The sequence below is a fragment of the Euprymna scolopes genome, chromosome 5, assembly GCF_053919585.1.
Source record: "Euprymna scolopes isolate OS-2025 chromosome 5, ASM5391958v1, whole genome shotgun sequence".
In the NCBI taxonomy this organism is placed as follows: domain Eukaryota; kingdom Metazoa; phylum Mollusca; class Cephalopoda; order Sepiida; family Sepiolidae; genus Euprymna; species Euprymna scolopes.
The window spans coordinates 58,281,323-58,307,406 of record NC_136486.1 but is presented as its reverse complement, the minus strand read 5'-3'; positions in this window follow the sequence as shown (position 1 = coordinate 58,307,406).

Genomic DNA, 26,084 nt, shown 5'->3' with positions numbered 1-26,084 from the left:
TAAGCGACGACTTGAAAAAAATGGTTTTACCGATAGTAGATAAATTATAATAACGGTTTCGATTATCGATTATCGGTAATTATCGGGGGTATTCTGGGACAAAACCTCACTAAGATCACCCCCAGACTTATAAACTAAAGTTCTGTTAATTTTAAAGAAAATCTGTTTAGCAGTTTCGGAGTCTATAAGGAACGAACTTGTGTTACATGCTTACCCAATCATCAGTGCAGTAGATGAGAATCAATGCTAGTCGAACGATTCGGACCCTGCCATGAAGCTACTTTTGATTCTTTTAGCAGAGAACATACCCCAGGGCCACCGTTCACCACCACGAAATTAAGGGAAATCTTAACATTAATGATGCTTAACGATTTTGGAGTGATCAAGTAACATACATTTTCGATTTTCTGAATTGTTCATTTGCTATTTCAGGCAAATTCGTGTATATACGTATTGTGAGTTCTTTGCTAAATTTTTTTCGCGAATACTTTCGCTTTAATGAAATCATCAATCGGCGAGGTTACTATTGGTGTGTTTACATCAATTCTCTTATGCATTTTAATTTCAAAAGTAAACGCATGTAATCTGTACAAGTATATATTCATATAATTAATACTTATAAACATTTACAAATCGAGTAAAATATACTTATATGAAATTTAGTGGTGAAAGTTGAATTTCCTTTCGTTTTATATTTTCATGGGCAACGCCCGTATACATGTTTGCTACTGCACCGTAAAATACATTTTTAGTTACTCAGAGTAAATATACCAGCGTGAAATCAAAGAGATAAATACATCTGTCTATGAAAAAAATTAACAAAAGCGTCGATCTATCTATCTATCTATCTATCTATCTATCTATCTATCTATCTATCTATCTATCTATCTATCTATGTATCTTTTACATAAAAGGAACTTTGCGCGCGCGTGTGTGTGAGTTCGTTTCATATGACTCGAAAACGAGTGGACCGATTTAAAAAAAATTCACACGAAGGTACTTGATGTGTCTAGCGGTGCATTTACGTAGGGCTTTTTTTTTATCGGAATGTGTTTGATAAGTATCGAAAATTGATAATCGAAAAAATCCTATTAAAAAAGGAAGTCCGATTTTGACCAAAGTTAACACTTTTATACAACCTAACATCACAAGTTCATTTGGGAAGTTTTATCACCACACAAGCATAAAAGCCCAGCCTATGAAATCAATTGTATATTGTTTTATAAGACAGAGGCGCGTTCGAAATGGATGTTCCTTTTTAGAGGACAATTGAACCATGATACTTGACTTTTGTACGTTTAATTTTAATCAAGTGATTATTTAAAAATGATTTCATAAAATCAACAGTTGTTTCTTTAATAAGAAAAGAGACTGTTTAAATAAATGTTTCTGTTTAGAACACAATGAGCCATGATACTTGACTTTTGCATTTTAAACTTTAAGTGAAGCCATTATTTGCAGATAATTTTATAAAATCGACATCACTAGGGCATTTGAGAATTTTTATCACCGTACAAGCAGAACGATCCGGCGTATAAAACTTTCTTTGACCTTTACTCCTAATCTTAAATGGAACACATACATTAAATCCGTTGCAAGGCCGCTGGAAAAAATGGTGGGATCCTTCTATCGATCCAGTAGATATCTCACTGCTGATGCAATTCTCTATCGATATAAGAGTCAGGTACGTCCTAGGATGGAGTACTGTTGCCAAATTTGGGCAGGAGCTGCTAGAAAGCACTTATCCAATTTTGATAGAGTTCAAAATTCACTTTGTAGCCTCGTAGGGGAAGTCCTTTTCTCTTCCCTGCAACCTCTTCCTCACAGAAGAAATATTGCGAGTTTGTCTCTGCTTTATCGTTATTTTCATGGCAAGTGCTCGGCTGAGCTCCAATCTATGGTCCCCCCTTGTCAAACTTTCACAAGAAACACCCGTATAGCAGAAAACACTATCATTATTTCTCCCCAATCTTTATCTGTGCCTAAACCTTAACGTAGATTCCATGAGCAAAGCTTCTTTCTTAGAACTGCACGCCTGTGGAATTGTCTTCCGTTTTCCTGCTTTCCAGCTGACTACAATATGGTTGTCTTCAAGTCTAACATAAACAAGTTTTTGATGAACCATTCCATATAAGTTAACAAATTTACCGAATTTCCATTACTAACGATTACTATATTGTCCAATTTCTATTGTACACTCTTTAACCCTTATCCTTAAGTGGTCTCTTGGCCTTTATAAATGGTGATGCCTATGTAAAAAAAAAAAAAAATAGAGGCGTGTTCGAAATGAATGTTTCTGCTTAGGACACAATTTATCCATAATACCTGACTTTTGCATTTGAAACTTTAATTGTTTAATTCAACCCATTATATAAAAATACTTTAATAAAAATGAATAGTAGGTTCGTTGAGAAGACGGGGGCGCGTCCGAATCGAATGTCTCTGCTTATGGCACAACTGAAATATGACACCTGCATTTTTGAATTTTAAACTTTAATTCAAGCTATTATATAACAAAATAATTTTATGTAATCAACAGTATGTTCTCCACAGTATGTGAAGTTTTCTCACGGTGCATCGCAGTGGGTTTCCAACGAAAGCAAGCAATCAAATGATTTAATTAGAAAATAAATAATTTCATCGATTTCGATTAAAACAAAAGTATGGTATATATAGAACATTTGCTGATCTTCATTCAATCGGGGGTAAACTCGTGTATTTCTGCTGGAATATATATATATATATATATATATATATATATATATATATATATATATATTTCTGTAGAAATATATTTTATTTCCTTATAATATATACCAATCGTTATTTAAGAGGAATAAATTATAAGATGGTCAATATCATAAACTTTGGAATATAGTCTTTTGTAATTTTTTGTTAATTACATTTTCACCCCAAAAAGGCACATTGCCACTTTGATGTAGGGGGTTACTATCAGGAACATAAGCTACAGGGGTACTATGTGGGGAGTTGGGCAGTAAGATATCGGTTCACTTTACACTTGAACTTCTGCATGTCAGTACAGTTGGGGGAAGCAGAAAACCGGATTGGAAATCCAAAGTCTAGCGGTTCTGGGGAAGAAACTACTGGGGTAGAAGGCTCTCTTACATCTAGGGATCTCAACTGTGAAGGGTGGGATTTTGCCGCCTGTCAGGGTATTTACGTCGAGGGGGCGCAAATGCTTACAGTTCGTCGGAGCATTTATTCATTATATATATATATATATATATATATATATATATATATATATATATATATATATATATCTTATGACAGCGCCTTTAAGAAATTCGTTTCTTATCGTTGAGCACTTTCAGTTGAATTAAAGTCGGTCAATTTAGCTCTTATACATAGATCATCGTATAACGATTAGATCACTATCTGACTGACGCAAAGAACATTTAAAATGAAAATGTTTAAATTCAACGTTATTTCATGCGGTTAATAGTAGCCGAATGGATACGGTCTTTGCTAATCGAGCCAGAGATCTCTCGTGTTGCCGAGTTCGAATCACTGAAGATTCCCGAAAGGATGAAACATTAGTGTCTGTAGGTATTTAATTATTATAGTAAAAAAAAAAATAATTATATATATTTATATATAAAGTACATAGGTTTCATAAAATATGTTGAGAAACACTTTAGTAAGAATTAAAAACATATTCATTATTCAGAATGGAAGCACAAATCCGCGGAGTTATAGAAGCAGTTGTTCATAGCGTTCGTATAGAAACTATTGTTTACAACCCCCCTTCTTTGATTTTTATCAATACAGAAAAGTTCCCACCTTTACACAAATACGTTGCTACGAGAATTTTCCTTCTTGGTTATGAACTAATACGAAGTTATTTATTATTTTTAGTGCTAATGATTAAAGAACACGAGATATACGAAATCGTGTAAAAATACTGATATGCGGTTTAGCTATTAGAGATGCATTTCTTTGCATTCGTTATCTTTCCGTGGCAACGCCCGTATACGGATCCGCTAGTACATCATAAAATATGTTATTTGTTTTATTTTAATTTTTAAATTCTCCCCGGGAAAATCTGCGAGCGCGAAAGACTTGATTATGTTAAAGAAAAGAAAATATTTGAGAAAAAATAAGTAAAGACGCTAACACCTCCGTTTGTGAAAAAAAAAAAAAAAAATAAATAAATAAATAAAAATAAAAAAAATCAGCTAAAGTTGCAAATTGAAATTTACTATCATGGGAACAAATGCGTCAACGATGTTTTATACGGGAAATAAACCGTCTGGGCTGATTTAAAAATAAAGATATCGATTAAAATTCCTTCTGATAACACTCTGTTTTCCATTTAAAAATTTCTTTTAGATTTTCAATTAAAAAAAAAAATGAAAAATCGTACTTATAAAAATAGATAAAAGCGGGTTCATTTTAGTGAGTTGTCTCTTAAGAAATATCTTCTCCCGTTAACTTACGTATAAATTTAATAGCGTACAATTATTAACATAATGTATTCGACAAAACCATGACAAAGTTTAGTGTAATTTGCTAGATACATGGATCTATGACTGCCGCGTGATGACGTTAAAGCTCACACGTGACTTCAGATAATTTCATAACCTACCTAATATATACCCAGTGAACCAAGTGCAAGTGAGATACAAACAGTTGCACTTAAAAGGAAGGTTAAGCTCTTAAAATTATCTCTCAGTTGAAATGTACAGCATAGCGGGTAATGTTTGGCATTTTAGATAGTACAAAATACTAAGAAAATTCTTTACGCACGCAAAAGCTTTGGCACATTTATTACTGATCTATTTTGCTATGCAGAAACAATTAATTAAATTATGTTAATATCGAGCATTTCGTATGTATACTCTTCAGGAAAATAGATTTTTTATTTACTTAGAAAGAAATATGCATTACAATATAATATCGGAGAGAAGGAATTTCATAAAAGATCCAGCATCGCGTATTTATTTAAGTAGCCATATGAGTCTCTCTCTCTCTCTCTCTCTCTCTCTCTCTCTCTATATATATATATATATATATATATATATATATATATATATATATATATATATATAATGGACTGTTCTGTCTTCAGACCGGGCTCTTTTTTAACAAGGGACACACGCTTTAAGAGCACCGGTGCCTCGTGCCTCGTTCTCATTCATCTCTGTGCGAGTTTTTTCATATATAGTTTTCTTTTTTATTTCTTCCCTTAATGGAAAACTTAGCCGTTTAGGCATTCCAAATAAAAAAAATAAGAAAAGGAAAAAAATGTCATATCGCTATCCTTCGAGAACTGTGTTCCCACGCGATCTCGCCCTAGTGTCGTTTTGCGATTCTGTCCTTCCTCCTTTTTAACCGCGGAATTTACTCGACTCTATGAACTGGGCTTTCCCCGTTTAAGCCATGAGGTACGTTCAGAAATCCTATTATTCCTTTACCTGGCTATTCCTTCTATGAAGAACTCGAAACCCTGTTTCTATTTATTTAATCTAGTGTGTGACTTCTATATTTAATTTGTAGAAATTCTAATTTATTCTTTCCTTCGTCGCTCGCACAGAACTTATATCTTTTCTCAGACTTCTATTATTTTTATTTCATGGGCGCTTGGGTAGTTTATGCGCCGCACTAGAATAACAACCTTTGTAAAAAAGAGACATAACTGTTCCATACTTTCACCCAACGATTTAATAAAAAGAAAAAGACATTTTCTAACCGCTCCATACTTTCACCTAACGATTTAATAAAAAAAAAGAAAAGACATTTTCTAACCACTCCATACTTTCGCCTAACGATTTAATAATAATAATAATAAAAAAAGAAAGGACATTTTTTAGCCGCTCCAGACTTTCACCTAACAATTTAATGGAGAAAAGACACTTTTCTAACTGTTACGGACTTTCACCTAACAGTTGATTGAAAAAGATAAGATATCCCAGAATCTGTTAATTTGGAAGCCTGTCCAAAACATGATTATTTTCATGTATTATTTCCTTTTGTTTAATTATGTTTTCTCTTTTTAACTATTTGTTTTGTTTTTGTTTCAGATTTGTTTACCTAATTAATAAAGCGTTTTCAACGTAATAGTTGTTTTCGTTATGTTAATTTGAGTTTATCTGTCTGCCCAACGCACGCTTTCTGAAGTTTGACTGCTAGATGGTATTGTAGGTACCTGAAAGCAAGATTCTGAGGAATAACTGCCGCGAGTTCCAGAACATGGATCTCCCCGGTGATACGACGTATGAAGTTCCGACAGCCCACATTTTAAAATTCATTTATGTTTTTGCATCTGATGACTTTTCAGTCTATTAAAAGACCTGCAAACAAAGAATATATGGATTGGCAGCTGCTGATAGCGGTGCCACTGCCACTCGTTTTGCTCTTTCTCTGTTTACTCTCAACTTAATTAGGCTATCAGATTGAATCTTCCGGATTCCTTCAACGATCCCCATTCCTTACGGTCACTCGCTTCTTTTCAAGACTCCCATACGGTATGAGAGATTACTTTTCAACTTGTCCTTGTACCTAAGCCAAGGCCGCTCAACATTTATTTTCCCATCTGCCATCACAATTTCTGGCATTCTTTTATCAGGCATCCTCTAGACGTTACCAGTCCACCGCAACTATGACTGGATGAGGAATGCCAGATATTTTTTCTTTTTTAAATAATTCCGCATTTGAATCTTTGTTGCGTAGGGTAAGGCGACAAATCAAGCGTAGATAGCTTTTATGGAATACGTCTAACTGATGAATATGATGCCTGTACGGAGTCCGTGACTCAGGACCGAAAAGAAGGATAAAGAGAACTACTGCACGAATTCTGTGTCCAATCGGATACCCTTTCATCCCATAAGCGGTGATCAAGGTTTCCAAAGGCAAAGGTAGCCTTAGCAATCCTGTGAACAATTTCTTCATCAAGGAATCCACTATGATTAACTTTGCTGCCGAGGTAGGGAAAGGATTTAACATAATGTATATCAAGACCACCCACTTTCAGTTTACGCTCGGGAAAGGCAAAATCCACCTGAGTATAGACTCAATTGGATTTTGCCTTACGCATCACATTTGTTTTGAGGTAGGGGAAGCCTGATGCACTACCACAGTTTTTTTTACTCTTATTCTCAGCTCAAAGGCCCTACATGTAGCTCAAAAGCGATCGAGAAAAGTCTGCGATTCCTCGAAGGATGTTGCCACCATAGCAGCATCGTCGGCAAAAAGCAAATCGCGAATAACTTCGGTTCGGAGAATTTTGGTTTTGAACCGTTGATGGTTAAACAATCGACCATATATATATATATACACACACACACACATATATATATATATATATATATATATATATATATATATATATATATATATAGGGGGTGAGTCACGGGAAACGGATGTTTTTAAGGAAAACAAAATTCTGCGAATATTTCAACAAAAATTTTATAATGTACATAAAAACATGTACTAAACTATACCATAATGAAATATTTTGAAGCGAAAGATTATGTTTAACAAATGATGGCCATTTCTGCGAGCACAAATTTGAAACCGTTTTCTAAATTTAGCCTCCACTTTCACTAAAGTTTCTCTACCTGTTTTGGGATAATTTCTGGCATTGCAGTTTTCAATTCTCCAATGTGCGAGGTTTCTCACCATAGACGTGTGATTTCAAAAATCCGCACAGATAAAAATCGCACATGGAAAGATCGAGTGAGCCGGAGGCCACGGGAGATCTCCAAAGCATGAAATGATATAATTAGGGAATGTAGCTCGAACAGCAGTCATGGACGCTCTCGCTGTATGAGCAGTGACCCCATCTTGTGGAAACCACATTGATGCCCTATTAATACCTCGTCTGCGGAATTTCAAACATTTTAATATAACTGTCTGAAGTATCCGTTGATGTCTCTTTTCCTTCTTCAAAAAAAAAAAAAAAAATGAACCAAAAATATCGCACTTTCCCAAACCACATTAAACAGTCTCTTTTGGGCCGTGTAGTGGTCGCTGATGTAATTCAGTATTGTTTGAAGCTCAGTACCTAAGGTTGTTGACTGTACCACCGAGATGAAAATGAATTTCATCACTCATTATTAGGGTCAAATCCTCGTTTTCTTCGAACATATCGAACATTGTTTGGCCAAAAAACAAACGTTGTTGGTAATCCCATGGATTCAATTGTTGGACAGTCATAATTTTGTATGGTTGAAAGGCTAAGTCTTTATGTAAGATTCGCTGCACAGTGTTCTGACTTATTCCCAGTTCTGCGAGTGTTGCCTTGCAGAGCGCATGGGACTTTGGGTGATTGCCTCTTTCACTCGATCCCCATTTCCTGGTATTTTAGCGGTTGGTTTGGTTTTCAATAATGAACCCGCCGTTCTTAGTACACTAACCCACCTAGGAATGGTATTGCGGCTTGGTACATTACCGTGACAACCGATGTTGAATCTTCGCTTGAAGAGACTTTGGGTTTTTGTCATTGATTCATAAGTGTCACAAACAAACACAGGATGTTCACGACTCCACGGTAGTATGAAGGCAATGTACCGAAAAGAAAAGCAATTCAAAACCAATAAAAAAACTTAAACAAAATTTAAGGTAAAATATAAACAAATAACAATAAACTAAACGGCATCTTAAGCAGGTTTAGACTACCTTCCTCACTCCCTGTCCCTTACTCAGGGAGAGCAAGGAGCCTTCTAATAACAGCCGTTTCCAGTGACTCACCCTGTATATATATATAATATATATATATATGACACTATGGTGTCATGAATGTATGCAGCGAGGTGCATATTGCGATGAGATGGGTTGTTTGACCGGACGGGATGGGGTGGAGGAGTGCAGAGAAATGCAAAACCTTAGCTAGGAAAATAGGACCAAACCGCCGATATGTCATTATGGGCCTGTTAAAGGCAAAGCAGATGGTATATTATCTCAGAAGTGGAGACAGATTTTGAATTATCTACGATATGTCAAAAGAGATGGTGTATTAGAAGTGACATTATATGATAAAGAACCACACATACAGTGCTGGGCAAAGGCAAACCCCTGGGGACTGCCAATAGATATCAGTGTGAGCAAACACCCCCTCCCAGGAAAGGGAGAGATAGTGTTGAGTGGACAAGACGGAGGGTAAGCTCTGAGAGGAAGAAAGAAAGGGTGTTTTTAAACACTCTCTGAAAGAGAGGGGGGAAAAATTAATTGAGAGGTAAATAAATTAATAAATATAAGATCATTCACATATGTCCAAAGAAACCAAGAGAATAACAACTTGGAATAGTGTATGATCGTTTTAGAGACGGTATCAAGTTCATATATATATATATATATATATATATATATATATATATATATATATATATATATATATATATATATATATAGTTAGAAAAGCATTTCATCGAAGGCATGAAAATTGTTAAACAAAATGTTTTTACTATAGGCTTTAAAAATAAAGGTACAAGATTCAATTTGAAATTTATTTATCTTCAAAGTATACGTTTATAAATTTTACAAAGTAAAGTATAAAAATTTAATACCTTACTTTGTAAAATGTATAAAAGTACACTTTGATGGATGAAATGCTTTTCCAACTTGTATCGTATCTTTTTAAGATTATATTTTATTTAATTTATTAATTTGGATTAAAAAAAAGATGAATGTGGTTTTGTATGTATTTATAAAACTCTCCTACTCTCTATTTCAGATCGCATTTCTCCTCACACCACACTCATTTTTGCAACCCCTTCTTTGTATTATTACAGGTCTGAATATTCTCTGAATTTCAGTTTGTAATTTTCCTCAGACCACAACTCTTTTTTGCAACTCCCTCTTTGTCATACATGTCTGAATAATGAGAAAATCTGAATTTTTTTTAACAAAAACTTTAAAATAACTTTTTTAGATTGAATTTTTTAAACTTCTTTCAGAATAGAAAATCTTTACAATTTAATAAGGAACATATTTCATGTAGATTTCATTAAAAATATTCAGTAGATAACGAGAAAAATAGAGACGACGTTACGCTCAATAGTAGTCTTCGCAAGCGAAAGACTTTGTTATTGTAATTCTATTATTATTATTATTATTATTATTATTATTATTATTATTATTATTATTATTATTATTATCATTATTATTATTATTTAAAACATTTTGTGTCCTGCGCTTTCGCGCGAGGATTAATATATATATATATATATATATATATATATATATAGAGAGAGAGAGAGAGAGAGAGAGAAATAAAAAAGAACAAACCAAGTTATGTGTTCATAAACGTTTCGTCTTTATTTCGCGACTTCCTCTGGATAAATGAGATTAAGAAAACAAAAACACCAGTACAAATATCTGAAAACGTATCACGTGCAAAGTGTGGCGCTGTTCCATTTCAGAAACGGAAAAAGACGTTGGAAATTAAAAAAAAAGGAGGGGAGCTTGCGTTGTGAAAGCGAGGGAAATTTTTAATAACGTTATATAATCGATAATGTGTTTTTAAAAGATATGAACGCAGTTAATATTCTTTCTGGAAAGATTTGTACATGAAACATTTTCAAATATTTGTACTGGTGTGGTGGTTTTGTTTTCTTAATTTCATTCATTTGTGTTACTAGATGTTGATACACACACACACACACACACACATATATATATATATATTTGTCTTTACATAAGCATTAGTTTGTTGCTACACAGTCATGAGCATGTTTATTGTTTCGGTCTACCAGTATTTACAAACTAGAGACCTCATCACGCAACAACCCTTATTTCCGAAAACGGAATTCAAAATGAAGAGCGAAAATTAATTCTCAGCAAAAGAAGGCTTTTTTTCTTTTGTTCTGAGTGTGAAGATTCACGAAGAATAGGGTTGAATTGGGTGTGAATTTGTTAGTTTATTAATTTTAGTATTTGTTTATTTACTTATTTATCGGTGACTTTATTCATTTTCATGTTGGTGTTAGGTGTTAGGGTTATAAAAACTAAAGCTATACAGATTTAATCTTTAACAGGCGAGAGGCCCCTGTTTCTGTCTGAGACCATCCAGGGTCAATGTGTCATAAAATCCCCTTTTATTTCCTTCCCTCCTCCCCTCTCTCCTCTTTCCGTTTTTTTCTGAAGTTTATATTTTAATATAACATGCTTATATCTGAGAATATATATATGTACTAGCAGGAAGACCCGGATTGCCTGGGATTGATTGAGGTTAAACATTATTCTATGCAAAGTAGACTATAATGTATTGTGGACTGAGTCACAGCCGGCAGATATGTAAAGCTTTCTTCTGATACACTGCGAGAGCAGGCGATCAATCGATTTGATTAAAAAATTGTCGATTTCGCCGAATTCGATTACAATGAATATATGGGAAGGTGGAACATTTGTTTAGCCTCATTCAATCTCCGACAACGTCGGGTTTATATGCAAAATAAATATTTGTTCGTAACATCGAATGAAAATGACATCTGACGAGTTTATGAAAATAGGAGACTTTTATGAACACATAAAATCATAAAATTGCCATCACATTAACGAAACGGCTGTAATGAAGAAATCCAAGATGTAATAAATAAAAGTTACAAAAAAGAAAAAAATGTAATTTCAACAAATTTTTGCACTATATATGCTCTGCACCTATAAAGTAGATACATTGAGCTTTACTCGAAATTAACGGTGATTCAGTTTTTATCATAACAGTTTTCACCCGTTAAACGAAAACGGTATACATTGAAATTAACGATATTTAAAAAATAAACGTTTATAATATATATATATATATATATATATATATATATATATATATATATATATATATATATATATATATATATATCTGTGTGTGTGAGTGTGTGTGTATGTGTGTATAATCAATGCATCAATTTAATGGTTATGTGGAGAGATGCTTTATATTTCTGCATATATATATATACATATATATATATATACATAGATCTGAATATGGTTGATTAGCTGAATGATTAGTTCTTCAGTCAGCTAATTTTCCGACTGCACCCGAAGGGCTTCCTTGCATCTTTGCTAATATGATAGTACACGAAAATGATGCATTGGCCTTGCCGAGATTGGATCGTTTAGAAATTGACCTCAGACAAATTACCCCAAACTGCATAAGGTAATGCGTCAAATCTTTCAATCATCGACATGGGAACGTAGGAAGTGCAATCTAATTACGAGGAGGTTAGCACAGTGGCGTGCTTGATGGAAGTCTACAGATATAGCGTAATTTTATTTTTTTCATCGATGTTGCTACAATCCCAAATGCTGAAAAATGCAACCTTAATTTAATGATCATTTTTTCTCTTGTTGTTGTCTATATCTGTTTGGCTTTGAAAATCGAAAGATCGAGAAAAAGGGGAAATTAACTAGCTGGATAGATACATTAATAGATTGATTAATAGATAGATTAATATATATATATATATATATATATATATATATATATATATAGAGAGAGAGAGAGAGAGAGAAAGAGAGTGAAACGATAAAATTATCCACATATAAAAAGACAACATGATCTCATTTTCGCTTGATGAAAACCGGTCCTCTTTTTTTGTTGAAGACCATCTACTAGTTCACCAGTTGTGTACAAATCCCAGAGGAACCTTCTGAAAGTGACACATTGTTAAACGAGCGTGACCGGAAATGCGCCGCTGTACAATCCAAGCTCTTTACCGATCCAAGTTATGAAACAGGACTATTGCAAGCACCCTCAAAATACGAATCTGGACAGTTTCAACGCTTGAAGGCACATCCGTCAAGTATTCGCCGAGCTCCCGCCAGAGGTTGTGGAAGAAGCATGCACCCAATTCTGGACCCTTAAATAGGCGGTGATTGAGGCTGAATGCGGCTTCATTGAATATATATCAGCTGTACTACATAATCATGTTACCTGAATTGATTTTTTCAATAAAAGTTTAAAAATAAACCGCAGTGTTGTTTTTTTAGGACGATAAATTTAACATTCCACCCTGTGTGTATATATATATATATATACATGATTTTCAGAATGTGAGAGATTGTATAATAAATTCCACAGCCAAACAACGTCGCAGCTCACAAGAGCCATGACAGTCAACGAACCAGAAGTCTAAGACTCGAGTTTCGCCCTCATTTGGGCTCATCAGTTAGACACATCCGAACTCAGGATTCGAAACCCGAGCCTCTTGCATGCGAGGCAAGCACTCTACCAACTGAGCAAACGCCCTGCACACAAGAATTTCTATTAACCAACACAGATCAAGCAAACCACCCAAATGAGGGCGAAACTCGAGTCTTGGACTTCTGGTTCGTTGACTGTCATGGCTCTTGTGAGCTGCGACGTTGTTTGGCTGTGGAATTTATTATATATATATATATATATATATATATATATTAAGTATAAGTCTACATGATTGCTGTTACTTAGAATATCACCACTTATGAAGGCCTGGAGATCACTTAAGGATAAGGGTTAAGTGTTTAGTAGGTGGTGAGACAATATTTGTCACGGTGTAAACTTGGTAAGATAAAGTCATCTAAATGGACGACTCAATAATAATTTATTAACATTAGACTTGAATGCGACCATGTTATAATCAGCCGGGTAACAGACAGATTGTATTGTATTCCACAGACGGACAGCCTTAGGAAAGAAGCACTGCTTGTGGAATTTTCGTTTAGTTTTGAGCACAGATAGGGTGCAAGGAAAGTTGTCTGCGGTAGTTTCAGCTAGGCGAATATTTGTTATGCATGTTTTATAGGAGGCACTATAGATTGGAGCTCAGTCGAATACTTACCATAAAAGTATCGACTGAACAGAGACAGACTAGCAACGCCTCTTCTGTGAGAAAGAGGAAGTAGGGTGACGAAATAGATCCTTGCCCACTAGATTTCAAAGAGAGTTCTCCATCCTGTCAAATCAGGAAAGGGTACTTTTGGTGAGCTCCAGCCCAGATGTGACAACAGTACTTCATCTTAGGCCACATTTGACTCTTGTACACGTAGACAATTGCGTCGGGAGTGAAATACGATCTAAAGAGGTAGAACGATTCCACCATCTTTTCAATGATTTTTGCAACGAATCTGATGTAAGTCTCCTATTTCAGATTCACTCCTAAACTAATTTATAACTAGCGGGACATGTGAAAATTTTCATAGGGGACTCATTCATATGTAATATATTGATGTTAACATTCTGTAGATGTTCAGCGTAAATGGATACGCTCTGTTATTATTGTAGTTCTTTTGTTAAAACTGCAAAAAATATTTATCTAAGCTAGGTTGGACGCCTGGCATCGCCCGATCGTAAAGTAAGCTTGAATGTAATATTTTAATTCTTTCAGATTTTGTATATATTATTATAGAGTTAACGCTCTATTGATTTTTATATATTATAAAGTAGCGATTTCCAAAAATATATCCATATGACTTGGGTGCATCAGTTTGAATCGAAACCGAAACCAAAACTTATGAAAAAATATATGTATATATATATATATAACTTGAGTTTTTTTCAGCTATAATCTAAACCGAAACCAAAACTTATGAAAAATTCTTGGTGTAATTATTTAAAAAAATATAAATAACTTAAGTACCATCAGCTATAATCGAAATCGAAATCAATTAAGTTTTCATAGGAGGAAACATAACAAAATCATATTTATTTGTACGATCGTTTCAGAAACGATATCCTTTTATTCTTTCGATATTTACAAACAAAACCATCGATAAATAAATAAAATATTTCTGGATATCGTCTCCTCATCAGCATAGATAGAAGGGGATAGGGGAGAAGACACCAAATTTAAAGCAGCTTATTTAAGTATATATATATATATATATATATATATATATATATATATATATATATATATATATATATATATATATATATATTAGTGATGGGACTATTCTAATATTTTTCCCGATTCCGATATAATTACCGATTCTGATTACGATTCTTTATAAATCTCTAAATATTTAACTATAGAGTCGTTATTTTACCCCGAATCAGCTTATCCTGACTTGACAAAGTTCAAAATAGACTTCATAGCTTCATGGGGATGCCCTTTTCTCTTCCCTGCAACCTCTTTCTCACAGAAGAGACGTTGCGAGCCTGTCTCTTCTTTATCGTTTTCATGGCAAATGCTCAGCCGAGCTTCAATCTATTGTCCTCCTAGCCAAACTTTCACGAAAAACACTTGTCTAGCCAAACCCTCTATCAATAATTTCCCTGTGCATAAACAAATAGCAGATTCCATGAACGAAGCTGAATTCTTAGAACGTCATGCCTGTGGAACTCTCTTCTGATTGCCTGCTTTTCAGCTGACTACAATCTGATTGTCTTCAAGTCCAACGTAAACAAGTTCTTGATGAACTGTCCCCCTAAGTAATCCAATTCACAAAATTCCCACTACTTATGTTTACAACGCTATAATTATATTGACTTATGTATACCCATTAACTCTTAGGCCCTGTCGGTGGGGCATTAGAATACGCCGACTGCCCCCCTGCAGAGGGAAAAAGTCCCTCAATGGGGGTCCTGGATATAACCTTAAACTATATCCAGTGGTGAGGCCCCAGCTTGTGGGCTTTGGTGAGTGTGGAGCCACCCTTTAATTATCATTGCTCCCAGGTCCACTCTGACCCGGAGTGGTAGTACCTGTTAGGGTCCCAACTATGGGTTAAATAGAAACCGACGTGAAAACAACAAATATATTCTATTAAAAATTTTTTTTCTTCAAAATCTTTGGATTCGGCATTAAATAACCCGAAAAGGGTTGATATGCCGTAAAACAAAACCAACCAACCAACCAATAACTCTTATCCTTGAGTAGCATCCGAGTCTTGATAAGTGGTGCTTACTGTGTAAAAAAAACAACAAAAACAAAACAAAAACGCATGCTAAATGTGGAGATATTTATTTTTTCCAGCTATGCTGCGGCGCAGAAATATCTGGTCTAGAACTCATGTGCATGGTTACTCCCTTTAGTGTGATGGATCCACAAAATTTATCTGGTTATTCATCTAGGAGAAGAAAATCTAATATAAGACATGTGCTGCTGACTCACTGTCACTCCATGCACCGAAACACTGGGAGAGAGATGCCTCCTCAGTCCTGGTTGACAACTTTCCAGAAGCTAGTAACCCGAACAAATTCTCCGGTTTGAAAACCTAAATAACTTAAGGAGCAGGTAAGTTTTGCCTCTCGCTTGACCCCTTCTTTGGCTATTAGCTAGGCGCAGTGTTATAATATCAGCGACTCCCCAGATACACCGTTGTGCTTGTATTGTTTCCGGACAATAAACACCGTCTCCCAATTCTGAATTTCTCTCTTTCTCACAAACTCAGAAAATAAGTGTTCGCTTGACTGGTTTGGGCCACTCTTGTCTGCTGCGTCTGACTGACTGTACAGGAGCTCTAACTCTTTGGTAGCGCTTAGAACTGCTGCTCCATCACCAGTTCTATAAAGCGGGATAGTTGTAGTAACATATCACGCAAGGAAAGGGATCTTTCAATTATATCCGGTGGTCTCCATCGAAACCACAACTCTCTAGATAAGATAATTTACTCGTGTATGCATATTTGGCATCAAAACTGACTCATTTTAACGAACACTCTAATCCCAACCTGAAATTATATGTAATGACATCCCAAACAAAACTAAATTAAATTACATTCCAAACAAAAATTACGATCAAACAAAACCAGTTCCTCTCCTGAGGCTTGCATTCATAAATATCAGTAGGTTTAGAAGTAACTTAGATGATGTAGAGTCTTTTCTCCTAGTAAACTCCTCGGATATCTTACGTAAACTAACTTACACTCTTCAATTCTGCCATAACTGCTTTAACATGACAGGATATTATCTCTCTGCACCGACTTGGAGTCTATATTCGTGATCATTCCTTCATGTTACTTTTATTTTCTCCGCACTTACTCCTTGAATCAGGAATTTACCCTAATCAACAGCATTGATGCTACATTCTCCTTAGATTTTGACGCCGCAGTACATGTTTTGTCAAAATAACCAGAAAACGCATCGAGTATCAGAGGATAGGAACTCGTGATTTTTGGAAAATTTATAATAATGCACTAAATAAAAGGAAGTCGATTATTTTTCTACTGTCCAAAAATTAGTAGGTTCTTTGCACGGCAATCAAGAAGGCCGAACTGCTTACCCGGCAATTCGCCCCCAACTCCACTTTAGATGCCACAAACAACTTCCTCCCAATTTTCCTTGTGCCAACTAAAGCCACGCTTGATAATCTTGGAATCACAATTTTCATATGCCCGCAATATTAAAATAAACTTAGACAACTCCCAGCCGCGTGAGTCTGATCTCATCTCTGCTATACTAATTAAGAAATGCTTAGCCGAGCTAGCCTGTACTTTCCAAACTCTACAAAGATGCCTTGATGAATGTTGCTTCCCTAGTAGCTGGAAAATAGTCTCTGTAATATCAGTATAAAAAATTCTGTTGAAAAAACTGACTCGCCCAATTATCGCCCTATCAGTCCCCTCCAATTCTTCGATAAAATCTTTGAGTTATTAACCAACCAAGAACTAGTTCACCACCTTGTAAAAAGCTAATCTTCTCTTTAACGAACAGTATGGCTTTAGACAATACGCTACTACAGCAGATATTTTACAGATCATCTCTGACCGCATATACCATGCATTGCATAGGCAGGGAAAGCTAGGCAGTAGCTCTTGATATATGCAAAACTTTTAACAAAGACTTGCACGAAGAGCTTCTAATGAAAATAAAATCATACGGTATTATTAGACGAATGCTATATATAATTAGATCCCTTTTAAACATGAGGAAAATTCAGGTTGTCATTGGTGGACGTACATCTAAACAGCATAATATTAATGCGGGAATACCTCAGAGGTCGATCCTTGGACCTCTAGTATTTTTGATATTCATAAACGATTTCCCTTATAACATTTTTTTCTGATGAGACTATATTTACCCATTATACAACGATCTATAATATGCATAAGGGAAAAGCGGATGTACACATATCTAAGACAATAAAAAATCTTCAGAAAACGAGCAGTAGCAGTAGTAGTAGTAACAATATATATATATATATATATATATATATATATATATATATATATATATATATATATATACGGGCCTGTGTGTTGATTGTAGAAACGCCAATTCACTGAGTATGGCCACTACAGTAAAGAGATCTCCCATATATATATATATATATATATATATATATATATATATATATATATATATATATATATATATGTGTGTGTGTGTGTGTGTGTGTGTGTGTGTAAAGTGCACACACACACGCACACACACATATATATGCGCGCGCGCGTGTGTGTGCGTATATTGAAGGAGAAGCTTTTGAAGATAAGCGGACAGGTGGGTGCACGTCTGGCCGACTCGTTGTTTGGGCAATTCTTAACTCAAACGTAAATCCACTTGATTTCTATCTAATATATCGGCTTGTTTTGCAAATATATTAAATATGGTTGATTGATCTATCGATTTATCGGTGAACAAGCAAACAGCGAAGAGCGGAGAGAAGTGCAGTTTGCAATTACGTACAATCGAAATTGATTAGAAAAATAGAGGGCGTAAGAAACAGAGTACATGGAAAGAGGACGGAAGGAGTCGATAGAGAAAGAGAGGGAGAGCGATAAGGAAGAGGAAGATGATGGATTAATAGTGGATGTTTAAGGTGCGTGGCTGGGACGTTCATTCCGGTAGCAACTATTGTCAATCTTCACAGAAATGAGTAACTAGGTATTCGGAAGTTAACATTTAATTTCCCGCCTTTGATAAAGGGAAAGAGGCGGCGGGAGTTTGCCAAATGGATGCCAATCAAGTCGATTGTGGTCATTTAGGTGCAGAGTTGTCTTTTTAGAGTCGCCACTTATCAAGATCTAGAGACTACTCGAGGACAAAGGTTAATAAGTGTCTGCTGGGTGCTAAAACAACACCGTTGTGATTGGTAATGATGGTGGGAGTTTGACAGAATCGATTATTTAAAAGGCAGGCTTGACAAAAAATTGTTCACATTGGACTTGAAGACGACTATGCTGCATTCAGCAAGGAAACGGTGTTGCAGTATTGTATTCCACAACTCAAAGAAAGGCACCTTATTCGTAGAAGTTTCGTTTAGTTTAAAACAAAAAAAAAAACAAAATGAAAATTATTGACAGTTGCTGTAGTTAGACAAGTTTTTATTGTGAATATTTTACAGGGAGGACTAGAAATTGAAGCTCAGGCGAGCACCTGCTATGAAAATAATGATAGAAAAAGACGAGCAACGTCTCTTCTGAGAGAAATAGTTTTTTTTTTTAATAAAGAAGTCACCACTTATTAAGGCTCGGGTGCCACTAGAGAATAAGGGTTAATGAGTGTACATAATCATTGGGACAATAGTTTAGTAATCGTTAGTAGTGGAAATGTTGTAATCAGCTGGAAAGCAGACTAACGGAACAGAGTTCTATAGGCTGGGAGTTCTAGGGAAGAAGCTTTGTTCATGAATACCTATTTCTTACAGAAAAGAAAATGGTATTGGGCACTAGATTTCCAAGATGTGATTTGAAGATGTGATATAAAGGGCTGCTAACGGAAATCAGATCATACAATATTACTAGACAACAGCTAAAAACTGAGTAAGTCACGAGAAACGGATGTTTTTAAAGTTTTGTTTTTGTTAAAAACGTCTGTTTCCTGCGACTCATCCTTTATAATTAGACCCTTCTTTGACAAGAGGCGTACATCCAAATAGCATGGTATTAATGCGGATATTCTTCAAGGGTTGACACTTGGACCTTTATTATTTTTGATATCTATAAACACCCCCCCTGATAAAATTGCGTCTGAGATCGGTACATTAACCAATTATACAAAGCTCTATCATATGCATGAGATAAAACGAATGTACACATATCTAAGGTAATGACAGAATTCTTAGAAAACGACACCCAGTCCAGTGCGGAGTGATGCTGTAAGTGGATCGTAACATTCAATGCTACTAAGACTAAGCTTCTTTCCTTTAACAATTACAAGACTCCTTCTAAACCCCCAATAGCCATGATTAATAGCATCCTACCAGAGAGCTCTTCATTCAAATTCCTCGGATTAACATTCACAGGTCGGATGAACTGGAGCAAATACATTGAGGACAGTGCAAAGGCTGCTGCAAAGAAGGTAGATTCAGTCTATCGTGCTATAAAAGTACTCACATCTGAAAACATCCTGTATTTCTACAAAGCTATCATTCGTCTATGTAAGGAATACTGTTACTACATCTGGGTTGGAGCATCAATCACCACTCTCTCCCTCTTAGACAAAGTCTATATAACTCTCTAATCTAATATGTCTCGTACCATCAACGAAACTCCAAAACCCCGCCCCATCGCCACAATGTTGCATTCCTGTGCCTGTTTCACAATTATTTTAATGGAATGTGTTCTGATGAACTCATTGCACTTGTACTCCCTCGGTGTACGCACTCGACAAACTTGTTTAGCAACAAAATCCCACCCCTTAACGGTAGAAGTCCTTAGATGCTGGAAAGCCTTCTGTTATGTAGTCGGTCGAACAAAAGAACGTATTTGTTAGTTATTTACCTGTATGTTGATCTATGTGTATTATCGATATATCCCTCGATCTATCTATCTATCTATCTATCTATATATATATCTATCTATCTATCTATCTATCTATCTTAAACCAGTGATGAATATGAAGAATGTTGATAAAAACTGTCAAAATATAATAAAATAATATCATAGACAAGTTTACCGGAACCATCTGATCAACTGACGGAAGTACGTGTATGCTACGTGGTTCTAGTTAGCTGAGAAGAATAATGGGAGTTGGAATTTGAACGTTGAGCAGGGCGGACGGTTTAACAGCCCCCTCCCCGCTTCGCCGGGGTAGGAAGTGAATGCAGATCTAGAATTAACCACCCAAGCAAAGATATTCACTTTCCATTCTTCTGTGATCGATACCTGGAAAGTGAATAAAAACTATATGAAATACAATCAGCGTTCTTGAAAGTGAATGAATGTTCGTTCAAACAGGTTCCAGCCTCCCCTCCAAGAACAAGATGGATTCCAGGTGGGTCAAGATCAAAGACGCATGAAAATAATGTATGTCGGAAAATGAATGTATGACACACACACACACACACACACACACACACACACACACACACACACACACACACACACACACACATATATGAACATTTAGACGATCATAGCATTGGAACATAAATAGACTGCAGCAGCATAACTTAGGGTTCAGAGAGTGAAGAACCACCATAGACATTTAATGACACGTACACACATCAGGATGAACCCTTCGTCGCAAGTACATATCACGGTATGATGTTGGTACACCGCTACACACATATATCCTGTAAAATGATATGGTTCACATTACACAACACTTTTATTCTGTTGTTATCTCGGACTGTTAGACTTTGAAATTCTCTTCCTGCTTACTATTTTCCTGACTGTACTGACAAGCAGAGTTTTAAATGTAATGTAAACCAATATCTTCTCATCGTCTTACATAATCTTTTGTAAACATGATATCAAATGGTAGTTCCTTATGTCCAAGTCGCAATATGCCTTGTTTGGGATAAACAAAAGTAAAAAAGAGGACATCTTTGACTCTTATACAGGTAAAGGGTTGCTTGCTACTATGTGTACAGTAGCAACTTATGTTCAACTAATCGCTCTCGATAGATCGATTGCGATAGGAATTGTGCGTCGGTATAAAATCACTCAACAAGATTTCTTATTTACTTGCTTTTATATGAGGACGAACATTACTATCTCTGTTTTCTTTCCGACTAAAATATCGAAATAACTACTACAACTACTACAACTGCTGCTGCTGCTGCTACTACTACTAATCTCTTCAGGATTTACTTTACCTCATCTCCAAGAGGTTAGACACAAGTAGTTTTGAAAGCCAGACCACTAGGATTAACGTAGTCTGACCTAAAATTTCCTGAGCAGCTCCGGAGGAGTTTCCGGTGAGAACGCGTAATGCGATCACCAATAAATTAACCTCGTCGCAAAAAAAGAAGGAAAAACCTAAGAGTAGAGCAGAGTAGAGAGAGAGAGAGAGAGAGAGAGAGAGAGAGAGAGAGAGAGAGAGAGAGAGAGAGAGAGAGAGAGTAACCTTCGTGAGACAGAATGGAACCGTACTTCAGCCCAACACGTTCAGTTTTTAATGAGGAGAAAAATTCAGCTCCCCCAAAAAGGGAACTCTACGTTCGAACAAAAATTAACAAAAAATTGCCTCGGTCTAAAAGGATTTCTCCCTCTTTGATCGAGAACATGAACGATGAAATGTCGTATCAGAACAGATAATACATTAGTCATTTGTCTAGAAACCGTTAAACTAAACAAAATTTAATACAAAATATGAAAGAGCCTGTTCATTTACGCTGGTGCAAGGGCAATTTTTAAAAAGGCGGTTATTCAGCAACTTTGAATAGAAGAAGTCTTCCAGTGGAGAGTTAAACATAATTAGAGATGGTAAACGAGTAGACGAAGTAGACGAAAAAGAGTAATAAAAAGAAAACGAAAAAGGTAAAGAGTCTGAATAATATTAATAAAACAATAATAATACGATGAAACGGAATAAGAAAAAAACAAAAAGGAAAAAAAGAGAAAACAGCGGAGAAAACGAAGAAAAGAACGATGATTAAAAAGAAGGAAAAAGGCCTGAGCGGCGAATGAAAAAAGAAAAGAAGAAAAAGAAAAGAAGAAAAAGAAAAGAAGAAAAGAAAAGAAGAAAAAGAAAAGAAGAAAAATTAGTAACAAGAAAAAAACAGAAGAGGAAAGAAATTGAACAAAGAAGATAGAAAGAAGAAAAGGAAAACGAAAGAAAAAAAGAAGAAAAAGTAGTAAACGAAGAAAATGATAATAAAAGAGGTTGAAGAAGAAAAGGAAGAATAAGGAAAAGAAAAAAAAACTCGATGAAAAAGATGTGAAGATAAAGTAAGAATGAAATTAAGATGAGAAAGGGAAGAAGAAAATACAAATATGAAGAAGAAGAAGAAAAAGAAAAAGAAAGAAAGAAATGAAATAAAGAAGAGGAAAATGAAGGGGAACAAAAAAAAACACGAAAAAGTTAAAGCAAACGATAAATTAGAAAAAAGAAAGAAAGAAATAGACATAGAAACAAAAAAGAAAAAAAGGAAAAAGAAAAAAGATAGAAATAATAAGAAAAAAAACAAGAAAAAGAAAAAATACCCCAATTTGAATGACTACTACTACTACTACTACTACTACTGCTACTGCTACCTCTTCTACTACTACTACCTCTTCTACTACTGCTACTGCTAATGAGCAGAAAGGAAGACAAAGAAGGGGACGAAGAAGAAATCGTCTATCGAATATTAATGATCGAAATAAATTAGAGCTCGTCGACCACGCCCGAATCGCCGTCTCGATTTTTATTTTGTACCTCCTCCATCACTAGCACAATTCCCCACCAACACCCGTCTTATTATGAATAGATTATCTCATTATGGAAGCCTGGCGGAACCGTAACGCTGGATTAAATTACCCGTATGTAATTCGCTCATCAAAGACAGTCAATATCAAAGCCGTGCACGTTTGCTTAAATGTTATTTAATTAGTCAGAGTGCCCCCCAAAACATTACTATCTCTGCTTTCTTTCCGACTAAAATATCGATAAAACTACTACTACTACTACTACTACTACTACTACTACTACTACTACTACTACTACTACTACTACTACTACTACTACTACTACTACTACTCTCTTCAGGATTTAATTTACCTCATCACTAGGAGGTTAGACACAAGTAATTTTGAAAATCAGACCACTAGGATTAGCATAGTCTGGTCTAAAATTACCTGAGCAGCTCCAGTGGCGTTTCCGCTGAGAACGAATAAGACGATCACACATAAATAAACCCCTTCGCAAAAAGAGAAGGTAGAGAGAGAGAGAGAGAGAGAGAGAGAGAGAGAGAGAGAGAGAGAGAGAGAGAGAGAGAGAGAAACCATGCGTGAGACAGAATGGAACCGTACTTCAGCCCAACAAAGCAGAGCTGGAAGAAACCACAACGACCCAGACTCTGTCGGACTGAGAGCCGAAGACATATCCTCGACTATGTTCAGTATATTAATGATAATAAGACGACCCTTCCCGAAACCAACGTGAAAGTATCAGGAAGTTTCAATCGGGTGTCTTGCTGAATTGGCCAGTTCAGTGTATTTGCTCCACTTTGTCACTCTGTGGTCTGCTGGAACGGCAAAATCTACAATCTGGTAGCACTTTTCCTTCTTGTTAATTATTATGACATCCGGTTTCCTTGCATAGATGAGTTTATCCGTTTTTATATCCATGTTTCATAGGATTTTGTGCCTTTCATTTTCAAGTACTGTTCAAATACTACTGCCAGTTTGTGCTTGTACCATTTTTTCTGGACGTTCAAGTTTAGGCAGAATCATGGACTTTTATAAGCCGTACCATTCGCATCAATGTCTCACTTATAAAGAACTTAACTATTATTATTGATAAATATTTTTGATGTGCATAGAGAAGGTTGTTTCGTCTTTATTAAAACTCAACAGTGCGACTATCTATACTTTTTTATATGAGCTTTCAAAGTCATTGGACATAATTCTACTGGTTGTCTATTTTAGCACGGTCGTTACAAATGCGGACGTTGTGTCTATCAGATACCTTTCTGGTAGAAGTCGCATAAACTCCCAGCACAAAATAACACAAATGTAAATAATAGTTAATTATCCATTGTTTACACATGCCTTTAATGTCCACTATGGCTGACTTGTGCAACATATCTTTAGATTGTATCAGAACAGTATTAGATTATTTATTTTGTAATTATTTCTGCTTCTACATTTTCGTATATCAGAGTGTGTACCTCGTAAAAAGCCAGGATATAAAACATTCATTATGTTTACATGGCCTTATTCTGCACTACTGTTTTGTGAATATTTCGTTTGCTGAGTCCAGTTGAAGCTGCTTATACGGTTGACTAAACTAGCTTTGTGATTTCAGTGTTACACGCCGTTCTATTTATTAAGTCGGCTAAGAAAGCTACGATTTGTAGCTAGACATTTCTTAGCTACTTTTACAGTTGGCTAAGAAACCGGTGTTCATTTGTAACTTACACACCTTGGCGGAAATGGCTCTTTCGGCCACGTCGTTTCTAAGACCCTACTTTGTACACACACATTGGTATTAGAGTGACGGAACTATTTTCGCAATTTACCAATCCGAGCGAACCAACTGCAGCATTTCCCCATCCTTTATAGTAAGGAGGGCTATTTTTATCATACGGTAAATCTCATAAAAAAAACAAGAACATGTCAGTCGTTAAACTATATACATGCGCCTAACAACGTAAGTATAGTCCAAAGTTTTATCTAGCTCTTATTTCTCTATATGGTATTTACAACTTCATGTGATGGAAAGCTTGCTTACTTAAAAGTCCTTTATCTGATCAAGGCAACATTTTGCGAACGACGATTACAGTCATCAACGAGCGTGAATGCAGATTCTACAAACAAAGTTTGTTTCCTACAACTGCCCACCCCCGTGGAATACTGTTCCGCTGGTCTGCTTCTTGGTCGACTACAGTATGGTAGCTTTCAAGCACAATGTTAACAAGTTCTTGTTGAGTCGCACCTTAAATAATCAAATTCTACCCAATTGACACAATTAATGATTATTACACTACGAATTTACATTCGTTAACCCTTATTATCTAGTGGCCTTCGGGCCTTGATAAGTAGTACCTCCCTTGTAGAAAACGATTTTGAAACATGGGAAGTTGAAATTCCGTCCAAAATTTAAACCTTTTAAGATTCATATAATACGCGGAACCTTATCAGTTACAATAATATCATAGTAACAATTCTCAAGAGTAAACTGAATCGAAGTTATTGCGAAATGTATAATGGCGTTTTTTTTTTAAAATTATGATCGTGAAAATTTCGGTCATGATCGAAATTTTGATCGTTTTTCAACTTCTGTGTTTTCAAAATTTGCTGTTCGAATTTGATGCTTTTATTCTAATAACACTAAC